We start from the raw sequence: 17,745 nt of genomic DNA, 5'->3' as shown, positions 1-17,745 counted from the left end.
TTCTCAGTCTGTGTGTGCTGTCTGGTTGTCTCCTTTTTATTTCTTCAATGAGGGATTTAAAGTTGCTTCATTGAATTTAAATGGAGCTGCAGACATCAGGAAGAGGATGCAGCTATCTGAGCTGATGAAGCTGAAAAGTGTTGTTTGTCCAGGAAACACACAGCGACAGGTCCAGTGAAACTGACTGGAGATCAGAATGGGACGGGGAGGTCGTGTTAAGCTCCTTGACCTCCGTGAGCGGGGGGGTAGCCGTCCTCTTTTCTAAAAAGTTTCTGCCGACTTCTTCTGAACTTAAGGAAGGCTGATGATGGTCAGAGCCAAGTTTGAGTGTTTCACTCTCACATTCATTAATGTTTATGCTCCAAATGTCGGCTCAGAGTCCGTAATGAAGTAATAAAAACACATGATTTGGTGGACGTTTGGAGGAGGTTGCACACTGAAGACCGACAGTACACCTGGGCGCATACAAGAGAAAATGTTATTTCTTTGGCTCTGGGCACTGACCTTGGTCTCATTTCGTTAGACCAAGAAAAAGCCTTTGACAGGGTTGAGCACCTTTATCTTTGGAAAGTTCTGGAGCGTTTTGGTCTCAGCCCACGTCTCATTGCTATGATAAATGTTTTGTACAGAGACATTCAGAGTGTACTGAAGGTTAACGGGGGTCTGAGTGCTCCCTTCACAGTAGGCAGGGCTGTCAGACAGGGCTGTCCTCTGTCTGGGATGCTGTATACATTGTCCATTGAGCCCTTGCTACACAGAATCCGGTCCTGTATTCATGGTTTGGTTTTACCAGGTTTTAACACGCCACACGTTTTATCTGCTTATGCTGATGATGTCATGCTCCTGGTCAGAAATCAAGCTGAAATTAATATTGTTGGAAATATTGTGTCTGAGTTTGGTCTTATCTCTGCTGCAAAAGTGAATTGGACAAAAAGTGAAGCTCTAGCAGTTGGAAACTGGGTTGGTGGTCTTCCGGTCCTGCCGGGGGGGTTGGGATGGAGAAATGATGGTATAAAGTATCTAGGTGTTTATCTTGGCAAAGAAGAAATGGTGAAAAGGAACTGGGAGGGCATGATAGAGACGATGAAAGGAAGGTTGAAAAAGTGGAAATGGCTGCTTGCTCAGATGTCCTTTAGAGGAAGAACTCTAGTAATCAACAACCATGTAGCTTCAGCACTGTGGCATCGTTTAGCTTGTATGGAGCCACCTGCTGGTTTACTCTCAAAACTACAAGCAGGTTTAGTGGACTTTTTTTGGGACAGGTTACACTGGGTACCTCAGAGGGTGCTTTTTTACCAAAAGTAGAAGGGGGGAAAGGCCTGGTACACCTAGCAAGCAGAGTGGCAACTTTTCCATTTCAATTTGCACAGAGATATCTGACTGGTTTTAAATACCCAGTGTGGAAAGAGTTTGCAAGCAGCATTTTAAGGAGAGCAGACAGGTTAGGACTTGACACTGCTTTGTTTTTAATGGATGTTGGTTATTTAAATCTGTCTGTATTGCCTGATTTTTATAAGGGAGTTTTTAAGGCCTGGCACCTTTTTAAGAAGAGACGGTTGGAGCCGTCAGTCTCCCTGTACTGGTTACTGAACGAGCCTCTGATCGGTGGATCCACAATGGACATACAGGACAGTGGTACACCAGGCCTCCATCACACACTCCGTTCGGCTGGCGCTACAACTCTCAGACGGATAGTGGATGTAGCTGGACCTGGTTTTATGAACACTGAGGCTGTGGCTGCACTGATTGGACTAAAATCTGTGCGTCACGTGAGGAACATTGTGAATGGTTGGACTAACAAACTAACAGCAGCGGATAATGAGCTGTTGAGGATGTAGTGGAAAGGTGAGGAAGCTCCGGACGAAGAGGACCCTTTTCCAGAGTTGGGACTGGTACCCAATCTTGACTGTTGTTCTAGTCTATTGTTGGATGTCAGGCATCAGAAGGTCCCAGATCTGCACACGGTGACGGGTAAAATGATTTACAGGTGTTGTGTAAAAACAAGTTAAATGGTAGAAGTGACACAGTGTGGAGGGAGAAACTGGGGGTTAGTAACGCTGTGAAGCCCACCTGGAGAGTCTTTTACAAACTTCCTTTAAAGAAGCGCACAGGTGACTTACAGTGGAGAATATTACATGGGGCTGTTGCGGTGAATTCTTTTATCTCTGTGATTAATCCCTCTGTCTCTGACGGCTGTCCTTTCTGTGGGCTGCTGGAAACTGTTGTTCATTGTTTTTTAGAGTGCAGCAGACTGGGGGAACTGTTCAATGTGTTGGGGTGCTTGTTTGCTTCTTTTAATGAAGTGTGGTCTAACACTGCTTTTGTTTTTGGAGCAGGTTACAGGAAGACTAATGCAACAAAGTGGCAACTGTTAAATTTTATTGTAGCAGAAGCCAAACTGTCCATATACATGAGTAGAAAGAAGCAGGTAGAAGGACGGCTGTGTGGAGACGTAGTCCCTGTGTTCACCTCTCTGGTCAAAGCCAGAGTGTTAGTGGATTTTAAGTTCCATCAGCTGATGAACAGCTTGGATGTGTTTGTATGTCAGTGGTGTTATGATGATGTCATCTGTTCTGTGGTGGATGAAGAAGTCAGTTTAGTCGTGTTTTCAGCTAATTTGATGTTTTTATTCGTGTGGAACTGTTTACTTTTCTCTAAATGTCAACCGGTTTTGATTTTCTGACTTATTGAGTGTTGCTATGTTTGTGAATCAGTGATGTTTTATTAAAGTGGGTTTAAAAAGTCAAAAAAGTCTCTATCTCTCTCTGAGTGGAAGGTGAGTGAGTGGTGTGGTGAACGCTGCGTTGAGTGAGTTTCCAAACTTTTATATGTTTGTGTGTCTTTTGTCTCTTTATATCGTGTTAGTTGAGAGTTTTTTGTCTGTTGTGGTTGTGTTTGTTGGTGGCGTTGCTTCCAGCCTGGCTGGGCAGGAGGCCCGTTGTAGATGTGGAAGTGGATTTTGTGAAGCTGACACGCCGACATGCAGTGAAGTTGGTGCCGGCTGTCAGCTGCTCGGTGGAGGAGGCGAGTTTAGCGGTGGGAGAGGTGGTGGATTATGGCAGCATTAAGTCTGCCTCCCGCATGAACGGAGCTATTGTGGTGTTTTTAGATCATACTGACAAAGTAAACGATGTGGTAGAAAAAGGGGTAATTATTAAAGATACTTTTACCCCGGTTCTCCCTCTGGTTAACCCTGCCAGGAAAGTTACCATCTCCAACGCTCCCCCGTTCTTAAAAAATGACTTATTGTTAAAAGAGCTGTCCAGGTATGGACAGGTGGTGTCCCCCATCAAGATGGTGTCCCTGGGCTGTAAGTCTCCATTGTTGAAACACGTTGTTTGTCACAGAAGACAGGTTTTCATGGTGCTAAAGAACAACTCGGCAGAAATTAATTTATCTTTTAATTTCAATGTGGACGGATTTAATTACATGGTGTTTGCAGCTTCGGAAACCATGAAATGTTTTGGCTGTGGTGCAGAGGGCCATCTAATTCGCTCATGCCCGAAAAACATTTTAAGAGAGCAGGGAGATGTTGCGGCGGCTGGCGGGACTGCGGCACCTGACGCAGTGCCCGGCGTAGCTGCGGCTGATGCGGCCGCGTTGGAGGATCCCGGTGGATGTTCCTTGGCCAAGGAAGTCGCTGAGAGATTGTCTGATAATAAAATCATGTCCAGTGTGTCTAATGTTGAACTGCAAGAAAGAGAAAGCGGACAGGGAGACACAGAAACAGAACTGAACATTGACCAGGGAGAAAATGAGAACAACAGTGAACAGGTGTATAACAGTCAGCTGAATGAATGTTCTCAGAGCAGCAATATTTCAGTGTGTTCTGACTTTATTGAGGATGAGGATATATCTGATGAGGATCTAATGAAAATCGCACAGAAGAGAAAGAGCACAGAAAGTGTTCAGAGCAGAGCTAAAGTTGCCAAAGGAAAGAAAGACAGAAAAACACGCTCATTAGAAAACAGTGATTTCACACAAGAGGAGGGGAGCAGCAGCTACACTTTAGCTCAAATACAGACGTTCCTTCAGGACACTGAGGGTCTCAGGCTGTTGAAGGTTGAGAACTTTTTCCCAGACCTGAAACTGTTTGTCAGTTCAGCTCAACCTCTTACCAGAGCTTCAGGAGGTTTTGGTGATGAAGGCCTCACAGAGCAGGAGATATATCGCCTCAGAAAGCTGATCATTAAGGTGAAAGCTCAAATTATTGGTGATGATGTTTAAACAGCCTCTTCTCTTCTTTTTCTTCCTGAAATGTTTGTTTTGTGTTTCTTTATTATTTTTTCTCTCCATGGGTCAAATTGGCACTTTAAATCTAAATGGAGCGAGGGACGACACAAAGAGAGCTGCCCTTTTTAAACTCATGGAGTTTAAGCAGCTAGACGTACTGATGGTTCAGGAAACACACAGTAACTCTGAAAATGAGAGTCAGTGGAAGAAAGAGTGGCCAGGGCAGGTTGTTCTGAGCCATCAGTCCAGCTGCAGTGGAGGGGTTGGGCTTTTCTTCTCCAGAGGTTTCCTGCCTGCATCTTGTGAGGTGGAGGAAGTTATTGAAGGCCGTCTACTGAAGGTTAAAGTTCAGTATGAGAATATAAAGATGAATCTGATAAATGTCTATGTCCCATGTAATGTTGCGGAAAGGCTGCACGTGCTGAGTGTTTTAAGCAATACTGTCAGAAAATGCAGTAGTGATGAGTTTTTATTCTTGGGAGGTGATTTTAACTGTACAGAGAATCCACAGCTGGACAGGAATCACCAGGAGACTCACAGAGGGCCTCCTCACAGAGGGCCTCTTCACAGAGGGCCTCCTCACAGGGCCTCCTCACAGGGGGCCTCCTCACAGAGGGCCTCCTCACAGAGGGCCTCCTCACAGGGGGCCTCCTCACAGGGCCTCCTCACAGAGGGCCTCCTCACAGAGGGCCTCCTCACAGAGCCTCCTCACAGGGGGCCTCCTCACAGAGGGCCTCCTCACAGAGGGCCTCCTCACAGAGGGCCTCCTCACAGAGGGCCTCCTCACAGGGCCTCCTCACAGAGCCTACAACAGCTCATAGAAACACACGAGCTGCTGCGTGTGGAGGAGCTTTAATAAAAGGACACATGGAGTCACTGCAAAGAGAATGTTTTATCTCAGGCTAGATTAGATCGGTTTTACTGTTTTAAGCATCACATCAGTGTTTTTAAAGGTTGTTTTATTAACCCTGTGGGTTTTACTGATCACTGTCTCGTTTATTGTTCTGTTTTTATTAAAAACGTCAGATTGAGCAGTGCTTATTGGCATTTTAATACTGCACTGTTGCATGACAAAGCCTTTAAGTCTGTTTTTGAGTTTTTCTGGCTCACTCACAGAGAAACTAAGGCTGATTTCAAATGTATTCAGCAGTGGTGGGACTTTGGAAAAAGCCAGATTAAACAGCTGTGTCAGCAGTACACTCGCAATGTCACCAGGGACATCATCAGATCTTTGAAGGATCTGGAGATTGAAGTGGTAGAACTACAGGGTCTAGTAGGGGCCACAGGAAATCAGGGACACTTAGATTCCCTAAAATCTAAAAAGTTGGCTTTGGCCAGCCTGCTGGGTGTGACAGCTCAGGGGGCTCTGGTGAGGTCTCGGTTCCTGGACGCCACACAGATGGACGCCCCGTCACACTTCTTCTTTGGTTTGGAGAAGAAAAACGGGCAGAGAAAGATCTTTCACTCCATTCGATCCAGAGACGGAGTTTGCGTCTCTGATTCCTCTGAGATCAGAAAGCACGCAGCCAGTTTCTATAAAGAACTGTACAGGAGCGAGCTGACAGACCATCCAGAGGTAGAAGAGCTCTTCTATGCTGATCTTCCTCAGGTCAGTGATGAGCACAATGTAGAGCTGGAAGCTCAGCTGTCTCTACCTGAACTGTATCGTGCTGCGATGAGTCTGCAGAGTGGTCGAGCTCCGGGGATTGACGGCCTTCCTGTGGAGTTTTATAAGTCTTTCTGGTGTGTGCTGGGACAGGATCTGCTGGAAGTGCTTGGAGACAGTTTGGAGACGGGTCGTCTGCCTCTGAGCTGCAGGAGGGCAGTGATCACTCTGCTGCCAAAGAAGGGTGATTTGCAGGAGCTGAAAAACTGGAGGCCTGTGTCGCTACTCTGCTCGGACTACAAAATCCTGTCTAAAGTCCTGGCTTCCAGACTCAGACAGGTGATGGGGTCTGTCATTCACGTTGACCAGACCTACTGTGTACCCAGTAGGTTTATCAGTGACAATATCACTCTGATTCGAGATGTTTTGGAAGTCTCTAGTTCATTGGCTGTAGATACTGGTCTGATTTCAATAGACCAGGAAAAGGCTTTTGATCGGGTTGAACACCAGTATCTGTGGCGGACTCTGACTGCCTTTGGTTTCAACCCACGTTTCATAGCCAAGATCCAGGTTTTGTACTGTGACATTGCGAGTGTTCTGAAGATAAATGGAGGCCTGAGCGCTCCCTTTAGTGTACAGAGGGGGGTGAGGCAGGGCTGCTCTCTGTCTGGCATGTTATATTCTCTGGCCATTGAACCTCTGCTTCACAGACTAAGGTCTGCTCTCTCTGGTGTCTGTTTTCTTCTTTTCAAACTGTCTGCATATGCAGATGATATCATCGTTCTGGTGAATAAGCAGAGAGATATTGATGTGTTGGGAGAAACCTTAAATCTGTATGGCCTGATATCATCTGCTAAAGTGAACTGGGTGAAGAGTGAGGCTGTGATGGTGGGAGAGAGGCTGAAGAGTCGCTCAGTCTGCCTGGAGGCCTTTCTGGAAAACAGGAGAGCTGAAATATTTAGGGGTGTTTCTGGGAAACGAAGCATCTTTGAAGAAAAACTGCGATGGAGTTTTGGAGAAGGTCAAAGGTCGCCTGAACAAGTGGAAATGGTTGCTGCCTAAAATGTCTTTTAAAGGTCGGGTTTTGGTTGCAAATAATTTGGTTTCTTCGGCTCTGTGGCACCGTTTGGCCTGCGTTGACCCTCCACCCTCTCTCCTGCCAAACATACAAAGAATATTAGTGGATTTTTTCTGGGACAAGTTACACTGGATTCCTCAGAGCATGCTTTTCCTTACAAAAGAGGAAGGAGGGCAGGGCCTGGTCCACTTGGCCAGCAGGGGGGCTACTTTCCGCTTGCAGTTTGTCCAGAGACTCCTCACTGGGCCGGCAGACCTGGTGTGGAGGCCACTGTCCTACTGTATTCTGCAGCAGTTTGGTGGACTGGGACTGAGCTTGTCTCTGTTTTTAATGAACTTAAAAGGTGTGTGCATGTCCTCTCTGCCTGGGTTTTACCAAAGTGTTTTTAAAGTATGGATGTTGATGAACAAACAGAGACAGGGACACACTGACTCCTTGTATTGGCTGCTTAAGGAGCCTGTTCTGTTTGGAGGACGTCTGGACTGTCTTGGGGGGTTTTCACCCACTCTGTTTGACAAGCTCCGCACTGCCAGGATCTCCACGCTGGGGCAGGTGGAGGAGCTGACCGGACCTCGGTCGGACCGTCCTGCTGGTCTGGCGGTTCGTCCGGGGCTGAGGTCGAGCCGCTATGTCAGTCTGTTATTGAGACACTGGAGACATCAGCTGACGGGACACGAGGTCTCTCTCCTGATGGACTATAGAGACGGCTCTCTGCTGCCGGACGACACTGACCCATATCCTTTTACCACTCTGTCTCCTGACTTGACCGATGTTTCGGGACCTTTACTGGTCAACTCTGCTGGGGTGTCTCTGAGTGATGCCACAGGAAAGACACTGTACAGACTGTGGGTAAAAACGCTCAACAAAAAGACACTTAATGGACGTAGCGACACCCCCTGGAGGACTCATTTGGGTTTAAGCCCTGATTTTCGACCTGCCTGGAGGTCTCTGTATAAACCCCCCCTGACAAAGAGACATGCAGACCTACAGTGGAGAATCCTTCATGGAAAACTGGCTGTAAACTCTTTTGTGTCTGTGCTGAATGGGAATGTACAGGACCAGTGTCCTTTCTGTCTGCAGAGGGAGACCGTGTTTCACTTTTTTTAGAGTGCACACGTCTCATGTCTCTGTTTTGCTGGAAAACATCTTTAGGGGTTTCAAAGAGTTTTTTACTAAACAGGTTTTTATTTGTGGTTTTAAATACACTCAACATCAGAAGAACAAATGTCAGCTGCTAAACTTTGTCCTGGGTCAGGCTAAGATGGCCGTGTACGTGAGCAGGAGAAAAAAGGTGGAGACAGATCAAGCCGTCAATGTGAAGATGTTGTTTGTGAAAATGATGAAGTCCAGGTTATTGTTAGATTTCAGTTTTTACAGAGCAAATCAGGACTTAGAAACTTTTTTGTCAGTGTGGGCTCATGGCAGGGTGCTGTGTTCTGTCCAGGCTGATCAGCTGGTGTATGCTGATGTGTTGACCATATAAATGTATCGTGTGTGAGCGAGTAGCGACTAATAAAAGTGTGTTTTGAAAAATCAAATTGACAGGTCAGACAGAGGAAACTCTGCAGAGGAAACTTTCAACTTTTAGTGTCTGAAATGTTTGGACTCTCTGATGGAGCTCAGGACTGATCAGGAGGACGGCTGCTTTACTCCAAACAGTGTCAGCAAGCTAACACGCTATTTAAGAATTTAACAGTCCGTGTTGATGCAGTCTGCAAGTAGAAGGATCCGTCAGAACCAATCATCAGCCGGCAATCTGACAGCTGACTTAACGTTTCATCCACAGACTTAGAAATAATAAAACAAACAGACATAACGCTCTTCCTGATTATCAGCTTCTATTGACATCATGTTTTTAAAGAAATGATAATAAAATAGATAAATACAATGAATAAATAAATAATCTCTATTTCAACTATCAGACAATAACAAATATTTCCATTTTCTAAACTTCTACATTCTAAACCTTCTTCAGCTCTGAACAGATTATTAAACATTGAATGATTTCAAGCAGGAACATTGTTTCTAACGTTACACCATTTATTCTTTATTCAGATTGGGTTCCTGCAGTTTGTCAGAGATCAGCTGTGCTTCTCTGGCCTCAGCTCTGAAGTCCAACCCCTCCCATCTGAGAGAGCTGCACCTGAGCAGGAACAGCCTGCAGGATTCAGGAGTGAAGCTGCTGTGTGGTTTTCTGGTGGATCCACACTGCAGACTGGAGACTCTGAGGTCAGTTCACTGACTGTCTGTTACTATTGTAGATGGGTCAATGACGTGACGCCTACATTTTCTGTCCAACTTGATTTTTTCACAAAAAAGGTTGAAAGCATAAAAGCATACCATATAAATACAGGACCTCTCCCATATATGTACTCTCCTTTAACTTTGGTTAAACATTTTTCTGATAATTGAAGTGTCAAAATGTCATGTGGTGCGATCGTCCGGCCATGACTGCTGTTTTGGAAACTTCTTTGGAATGACTTTAAATCTAATCAAAATTGTGTTTTGCCCTATTTGGCATGATTTCCAAAGTGTTTTGTCGTCCTCTTCAAAATCACAAAGCATCTGTATTTATATTTCCATAATAATACACAAGCAAACTTTGTCCGATGATGTCCATTTTATAAATATCATGTGGTGCGACCATCAACAAACGACTTTTATGTTGAAATCCATTAGAAGACAGGAAGTTTAATAATATACCCATTTTGCCAAGGACCCATTGAAACAGCAAGTAGGTTTTTAACTCTTTCTCAAAGCTGGAAAAATGTAAAATTGTAACTGGTATGTAGTTGCCATTTTTGGATAACATGTGGTATGACCTCAGAAAAACAATTAATATAAAGTTATTTCTACCAATATTTGTTTTGATTATAAATTTCATGGAGTCCTGTTGTAGGAAGCTAGCTTGTTTTGTTTAGGTGGCCTATTCTCTGCCTGTAAATTTTGATTAAATTAGAAAATATCATGTGGTGCGACCGCTAAAAAGTGGTTTCCATGATTGGCAATTTAGTTTTTGTCCTTTTATTTTGAACGTATGACTTTTACATACAAAGTACTTTTATTGTAATATTTAATTAATTGTAACTGTTTTACCAGATGCCACTCCCAAGTAAAGAAACACTGCTCGCCATGGACAGTATGTTAATTTTGACCCTGCAGCAAAAGCGGAGTTGCTAAAAGAAGCAAAAAATATTGCGTCTTTAAGAAAATTTCAAATGAAAACTATATGAAGCAACATGTTGCTCTTGTGTGTTTCCATTTAATAGGAGGTAAAAGCATTTTTTTTTTGCCAACATGTTGGCGCAGGAGCCCGTCCTCACTTGATTTATTGTGCTGCTTTACGACCCATGTTTAGGTTTTTAACGACCTCTATTGGCCGTGTTGGCTGAGTCAAACCCAGGACTTTCACACAGGAGAACCGCGTTCCATTCCCTGTGAAATCAAGTAAATGTAGAGTTATTTTCAGTTTGAAACCAACTTTAGCCCTAACAAAATGTAGCAGAGCATTTATTTCAACAGAAATGGTGGTGCCTTGAACATCCTGTTGCGTACGCCAGCCACTGGACTTCACTGTCTTTTAAATGTGGCTGCTGATTGGGTAACACCTCTGACACACCCAATAAATGAGGAAAAACATACCTGCAGTTAATGAAATTAGATTAAATATATTGTCAAGTTATGTTTGTTCAAAACAAAGCTGTGAATGTGTACTGCACTAAAATAAATGTTTCTAATGAGATTTTCATCAAAGATTTTATATGAAATTTTGATTGAAAATTCTTTTAAATTTTAATAATGATATCTGGTAAAAATATTTATTGTTTAGAAGTTTTTGTTTATTGATCTCCTTAAATATATATTTTTAATGATATGCAGTGTTCATGTCATTTGGAGCGACCACTCATCATGTGGTGCTACCAATAATAACAATAACTGTATTAAATTAAAATTAAAATATCTCATTCCTGTGACTGTTGAAAATCCTTATACGTCATTGACCCAGATCTGATATGTTTAATTAACAATTGAAGCTAATTTCTGTTCAGACATAACTTCCATGCATAAAGTGTCCTTTTGTTCATATTTTCACTTACTGTATCAGTAATTAGAGGCAGTGACTGAGAGGAGGATGAGAGGGAAGCTGGAAACCATCATGGACAACCCCTCATCCTCTCTATGCTGAGCTGAGGCAGCTCAGGAGCTCCTTCAGCCACAGACTCATCCAGCCCCGAGCCTCAAAGAGCTTTGGAGGCTCATTTGTGCCGTCAGCCATCAGGCTCCACTAGGGGTGTGGAAAATAACTGATCTTTAGATGCATCGCGATGCGGACTTGGACGATTCTGAATCCATTGACAAATATCAATAATGGATTATCTAGAGGTTAACTGATAACATAATGTTGACAGAACGAAAAAGGCGGAACTCAGAAATGTGGAAGTGCAGCTCCGGACCGTCTGTGGTGTGAACACAACGGAGACGTGTGGTTCTCCCTGTTCAGCACAGACAGACAGCTGTTTAATGAGCGCTGCTACTAAACTTCGACATGATCAATAAAATCAGACTAACGTTAATGATTTTCACGCACAACTGTGCAGCACGGCAGCGCTTAGCTAGCGTCCTCTCCTCATTCTTTATAGGACAGCTACAGGACAGGTGGCAGTAGGTGACGCTGAAAGCAGAGGAGGAAAAGATGAGCGCTACGTTTCAAATGTACGCTGCAGGTCACAGCGTGTCCGTTAATTTAAGTCTGTCTGTTTTCCAACTGCTGGAAAAGTGAAGGCGGTTAGCGCTAGCTAACATCTCCTCTTCAGACTGCGGTCTGGAAGCTGAGCAGGACGCTTTTTGCTGCTACTTCAAGTTCGTTTGTTGTCATTCATCCACATATCGAGTACACAAATGAACGAAAAGCCGTTTCTCAAGGCCCACGGTGCTCAACACAAGATCACAATATCAAGTTAGAAGAAATAAACATGTGACTACGCTAGACGAGACAAAAACAGGAACAGATATATTAAGGTGGAGTGAACGTGGTTTGGCTGCAGCACTGTAAAGTGCGTAGTTCAACATGTATCTGACTCTATACTAATAACAGCAGCATCAGAAGTGAAAACAGCAGCAGAGGTCAGTAATAATGCTGTAATAATGGAATAATGCTATGCTATGTTAGCTACAGTTATATGAAGTAACATTAAATATCTGCATTTCATTACTACCTACTTCTTGGATTGGTACAAATACTTGGCTTTAAAAGTACCAAGTAGTCTCACAGTGAGAAAATACATCTTTATCGTTTTACAATCTCATCTCAGCCTCATAATCGTAATGAGGTGCCTAGAAATTCCACTAGAAATCACCTTGAGGTGACGCATCGTGATATCGAATCATTGACCTGATAATCGTAATGGAATCGTGAGACCAGTGAAGATGCACACCCCTAGGCTCCACAACACCACAGCACCAAACTGACAGACTCTCTTTTGACTTGATTTATTGAACATAATTGTTATTGTATATCGATTTTTTACACTGTGTGTACACTGTGTGTATATATACACTCACCTAAAGGATTATTAGGAACACCTGTTCAATTTCTCATTAATGCAATTATCTAATCAACCAATCACATGGCAGTTGCTTCAATGCATTTAGGGGTGTGGTCCTGGTCAAGACAATCTCCTGAACTCCAAACTGAATGTCAGAATGGGAAAGAAAGGTGATTTAAGCAATTTTGAGCGTGGCATGGTTGTTGGTGCCAGACGGGCCGGTCTGAGTATTTCACAATCTGCTCAGTTACTGGGATTTTCACACACAACCATTTCTAGGGTTTACAAAGAATGGTGTGAAAAGGGAAAAACATCCAGTATGCGGCAGTCCTGTGGGCGAAAATGCCTCGTTGATGCTAGAGGTCAGAGGAGAATAGGCCGACTGATTCGAGCTGATAGAAGAGCAACTTTGATTGAAATAACCACTCGTTACAACCGAGGTATGCAGCAAAGCATTTGTAAAGCCACAACACGCGCAACCTTGAGGCGGATGGGCTACAACAGCAGAAGACCCCACCGGGTACCACTCATCTCCACTAGAAATAGGAAAAAGAGGCTACAATTTGCAAGAGCTCACCAAAATTGGACAGTTGAAGACTGGAAAAATGTCGCCTGGTCTGATGAGTCTCGATTTCTGTTGAGACATTCAGATGGTAGAGTCAGAATTTGGCGTAAACAGAATGAGAACATGGATCCATCATGCCTTGTTACCACTGTGCAGGCTGGTGGTGGTGGTGTAATGGTGTGGGGGATGTTTTCTTGGCACACTTTAGGCCCTTTAGTGCCAATTGGGCATCGTTTAAATGCCACGGCCTATCTGAGCATTGTTTCTGACCATGTCCATCCCTTTATGGCCACCATGTACCCATCCTCTGATGGCTACTTCCAGCAGGAGAATGCACCATGTCACAAAGCTCGAATCATTTCAAATTGGTTTCTTGAACATGACAGTGAGTTCACTGTACTAAAATGGCCCCTACAGTCACCAGATCTCAACCCAATAGAGCATCTTTGGGATGTGGTGGAACGGGAGCTTCGTGCCCTGGATGTGCATCCCACAAATCTCCATCAACTGCAAGATGCTATCCATCAATATGGGCCAACATTTCTAAAGAATGCTTTCAGCACCTTGTTGAATCAATGCCACGTAGAATTAAGGCAGTTCTGAAGGCGAAAGGGGGTCAAACACAGTATTAGTATGGTGTTCCTAATAATCCTTTAGGTGAGTGTATTTACACATCCTCTGTGTTGCTGTGCCAATCTGATTTTCCCCTACAGGGATTAACACAGGTATGTCTTATCTGAAACGGTCACATCTGGATACAGAAGATCCTCTGAATGTCAGGGTTTGGTATGGGTGAAGCAGGTAGTAGGTTGGAGGACCCAAATGCAGGACACGAAAGCCAGCAGGAACAGTTCAGAGGGGTTTTAATAAGCAAACAAAAGACGAGCACACTTACAACAGAGTGGCTGATTGACTGAGTCCAAAAACAAAGGCTGTCCAACAGAAATCCAAAAGGGTGAAAACCAGAATCCAAAAATGAGCAGGGTAACAGGGAGACACGGCGAGTAAGGCTGAAGACACGAGAACAACTGCTACACAGGGTGACAACATACAATGACCCGACAAAGACAAGACAGAAACACAAGGTATATATACACACAGGGACTAATGAGCAGGGCTGGAGCAACACAGGTGAAAGACATGAGGCTAACGAGGCACAGGTAGGGAGAGAGAGAGAGAGTGTAGGGGAAAACAGAGACAGACATGCAGAGTGTGACAGTACCCCTCCCTCAAAAGGACGGACCCTGACGTCCTAAAACGAAACATCACAAACAGGTCAAGCCGGCCCAGGGTGGGCGGAGGGAGGCCAGGTGGAGGGCCAGAAAACAAAACCAAAAGTCTCAAAGGGCCAACTACCGGCAGGGCAAGGCAGTTCAGGAGGCCGACCAAGGCGGCCAGAGGTGAACAAAAGTTCAGGGGGTCGTCCTGGAGGATAACCCAACGGACCAGGTGGGCAACAGAGTTCAGGGGGTTGTCCCGGAGGGTGACCCATGAGGCCGGGCAAATCAGGGGGAGAACAGAGTTCGGGAGGCCGTCCCGGAGGACGACCCAACAGGCTGGGCAGAACAGGGGGGCCACAGAGTTCGGGAGGTCGCCTGGGAGGACGGCCCTGGAGGCCGGACTGTTCAGGGGAACGGCAGGAAGGCCAACAAAGAGGCTGGAAACCCACTGGAGGCCGACGGGAAGACCTCTCCGGAGGTCGGCACCCAAAGCTCTGGTGCTCTGGAGCTGCAGCAGGGCTGAGGTCCACTGACTGAGCAGCTGGGCTGGGGACCACGGACCGGACGCGAGGAGCTGGAGTCTGTCTGCACACCGACTGAGCAGCTGGGCTGGGGACCATGGACCAGACACGAGGAGCTGGAGTCGGTCTGAACACCGACTGGACAGCTGGGCTGGGGACCATGGACCGGACACGAGGAGCTGGAGTCGGTCTGACCACCGATTGGACAGCTGGGCTGAGGTCCACGGACTGAGCAGCTGGGCTGAGGACCATGGAACGGACACGAGGAGCTGGTGTCGGTCTGAACACCAACTGAGCAGCTGGGCTGAGGACCATGGAACGGACACGAGGAGCTGGAGTCGGCTGGGCCACCAACGGAGCTGGTGCCGGTCGGACCACCGACGAGGGAACAGGAGTCGGCTGGGCCACCGGCGAAGCAGGTGCCGGTCAGACCACCGACGAGGGAACAGGAGTCGGCTGGGCCACCGACGAAGCAGGTGCCGGTCGGACCACCGACAGAGCACTAGGAACAGGAGTCGGCTGGGCCACTGGCGAAGCAGGTGCCGGTCGGACCACCGACAGAGCACTAGGAACAGGAGTCGGCTGGGCCACCGGCGAAGCAGGTGCCGGTCGGACCACCGACGAGGGAACAGGAGTCGGCTGGGCCACCAACGGAGCTGGTGTTGGTCGGACCACCGACAAGGGAACAGGAGTCGGCTGGGCCACCGGTGAAGCAGGTGCCGGTCGGACCACCGACGAGGGAACAGAAGTCGGCTGGGCCACCAACGAAGCTGGCGTTGGTCGGACCACCGACGAAGGAACAGGAGTCAGCTGGTGATCAGGCTGGCTGCTAGCAGTGCTAGCAGGCCGGGGATCAGGCAGGTGGGCAGGCACAAAGCTAGTAGCACTAGCTGGCCTGGGATCACGCTGGTTGCAGACCGGTCGCTGCTGGTGACCTGGTCGCCTCCGATGACCACCACGGGAACCCGAAAAGATGGCCAGGCGACTTCCCTCAAAGGAGGACTCCGGGGGGAGCCTAGCCTCCAGGCTATCAGGCCATAGGCTAGACTCCGAGCTGGTTGGCTGACTGGTTGGGAACTAGCAATCCTAGGGCTCTCTGGTTCTAACGGCAAGTCCATCAAAAAAGAGACCAGAGAGCTAGATGTCCAGGAGTCCCCAACCAGTCCGGATGATGGAGCCAACACAGGAGGGAGATGACCAGGCGGGCGGCTAGCAGCGCTAGCCGGGAGGGAATCAGGCGGGTGACTAGCAGGCTGGGTGCTAGAAGGCCGGGAGAGGAAGAAGCCTCCCACCATGCAGCTAGCAGGCCGGGAACAAGTCCTGGAGCTAGCAGCACCGGGGACAGGCTGAGGACTAGCAACGCTAGCCGAGCTGGAGACTGGCGGATCAGGCTGGCGACTGGCAGCGCCAGTCGGGCAGGACGAGTGGACGCTTCCCTGCGTGCAGCCGGCAGGCCGGGGCTCGGGCCTAGCAGGCTTAGCAGTCACACACTGGGGGGTTGCAGAGCAAAGTCTCGACACAGTCTCAAATTCAAAAGACCTTCTCCATCGGGAGGAGGCAACGAGCAGGGCCATTTCTGGGTCCGTTCTCCACATATTAGAGAGTAACTCAAAAAACTGCGGCTCCTCGGCTGTTAGCTCCTCTTTAGGCACCCCCAGTTCCTCCCAGGTGCTGGGCAATTTAACAATGTCCGCTGGGTCCATATTTGGTCGGGTCATTCTGTCAGGGTTTGGTATGGGTGAAGCAGGTAGTAGGTTGGAGGACCCAAATGCAGGACACGAAAGCCAGCAGGAACAGTTCAAAAAACAAAGGCTGTCCAACAGAAATCCAAAAGGGTGAAAACCAGAATCCAAAAATGAGCAGGGTAACAGGGAGACACGGCGAGTAAGGCTGAAGACACGAGAACAACTGCTACACAGGGTGACAACATACAATGACCCGACAAAGACAAGACAGAAACACAAGGTATATATACACAGGGACTAATGAGCAGGGCGGGAGCAACACAGGTGAAAGACATGAGGCTAACGAGGCACAGGTAGGGAGAGAGAGAGAGCAGGGGAAAACAGAGACAGACATGCAGAGTGTGACACTGAACTAATATTTGTTTGAAACTGATCAAGTTTACTTGGTGAAGTAGAAATGTTTCGGTAGCACTTTATAATAACTACACACTATAAAGCATTAGTGAAGTATGACCAAATACGGAATTCATCATTTATAAGCATTGTAGCCAGTCTAATACTGTGCTAATGTTGTTGACCCGTAGCTGCTTGTTATGACGCGTTAGGCGGCTAATGTTGTACCTGATGTTGCGTGTAAATCAGATACAGAGGCATCGTCTTCGTTGCAATATCACCAATTTATTGTTCTCCACACAGATGAAAGGTGCACAAAGTGAAGCAGTTGTTAAGTATTAGTACATTTTTAATTCATCATTTACAAACCATTGTTCTTACGATAATACACATTAGTAAGTCTTTATTAATAAGCTCATCTATAATGTGCTTAATAATTGTATTTTCATACTTTAAACATGATCGGTTCACTATTTATAAATGAAGTATTATTTTAATGACAAACCATTTATATATGAGTTGTTAATGGTTCATAAGATCATTTGGAAAGTGTAAGTGTAAGTGTCTTTTTTTTGATACTGACATTTAGTTATTTAGAAATGGTCTAATAGGGCGTGTTCATAGATGTTTTATGACACTTAATTCTAAAATTTATGATTAATTCTGGTTACTAATGGTAAGTATTTTGTGTGAGCTCATCTAAAGTGAGGACTGTCTATATCTTACAAAGCATTTACAAATGATATTGTAACACACAAGAATCAGAGGGCCTCAGAGGGAGGCCCCTTCCTGCAGATCGGTTATAAAGGGGCGGAGCTCCGGGGCCCCCATTCCTCCGGTGCCCAAGCGTTGCATTAAAGTGTGTTTTTTACCCACCAAACAGCTTCAGCTTCACCAA

General features: G+C 46.1%; 1 pseudogene; it reads left to right on the top strand.

Annotated features, from left to right (window-relative positions):
• Window positions 1–17,745, top strand: part of LOC119896614 — an 858,889-nt pseudogene that overhangs the window by 821,763 nt on the left and 19,381 nt on the right.

Source organism: Micropterus salmoides, unplaced genomic scaffold (assembly GCF_014851395.1).
Source record: "Micropterus salmoides isolate LMB-PRFRI ecotype aquatic unplaced genomic scaffold, ASM1485139v1 Ms_hic_scaffold_1, whole genome shotgun sequence".
Taxonomy (NCBI): domain Eukaryota; kingdom Metazoa; phylum Chordata; class Actinopteri; order Centrarchiformes; family Centrarchidae; genus Micropterus; species Micropterus salmoides.
The sequence above is the reverse complement of the archived record's forward strand: the minus strand, read 5'-3'. Positions and strand labels throughout refer to the sequence as shown.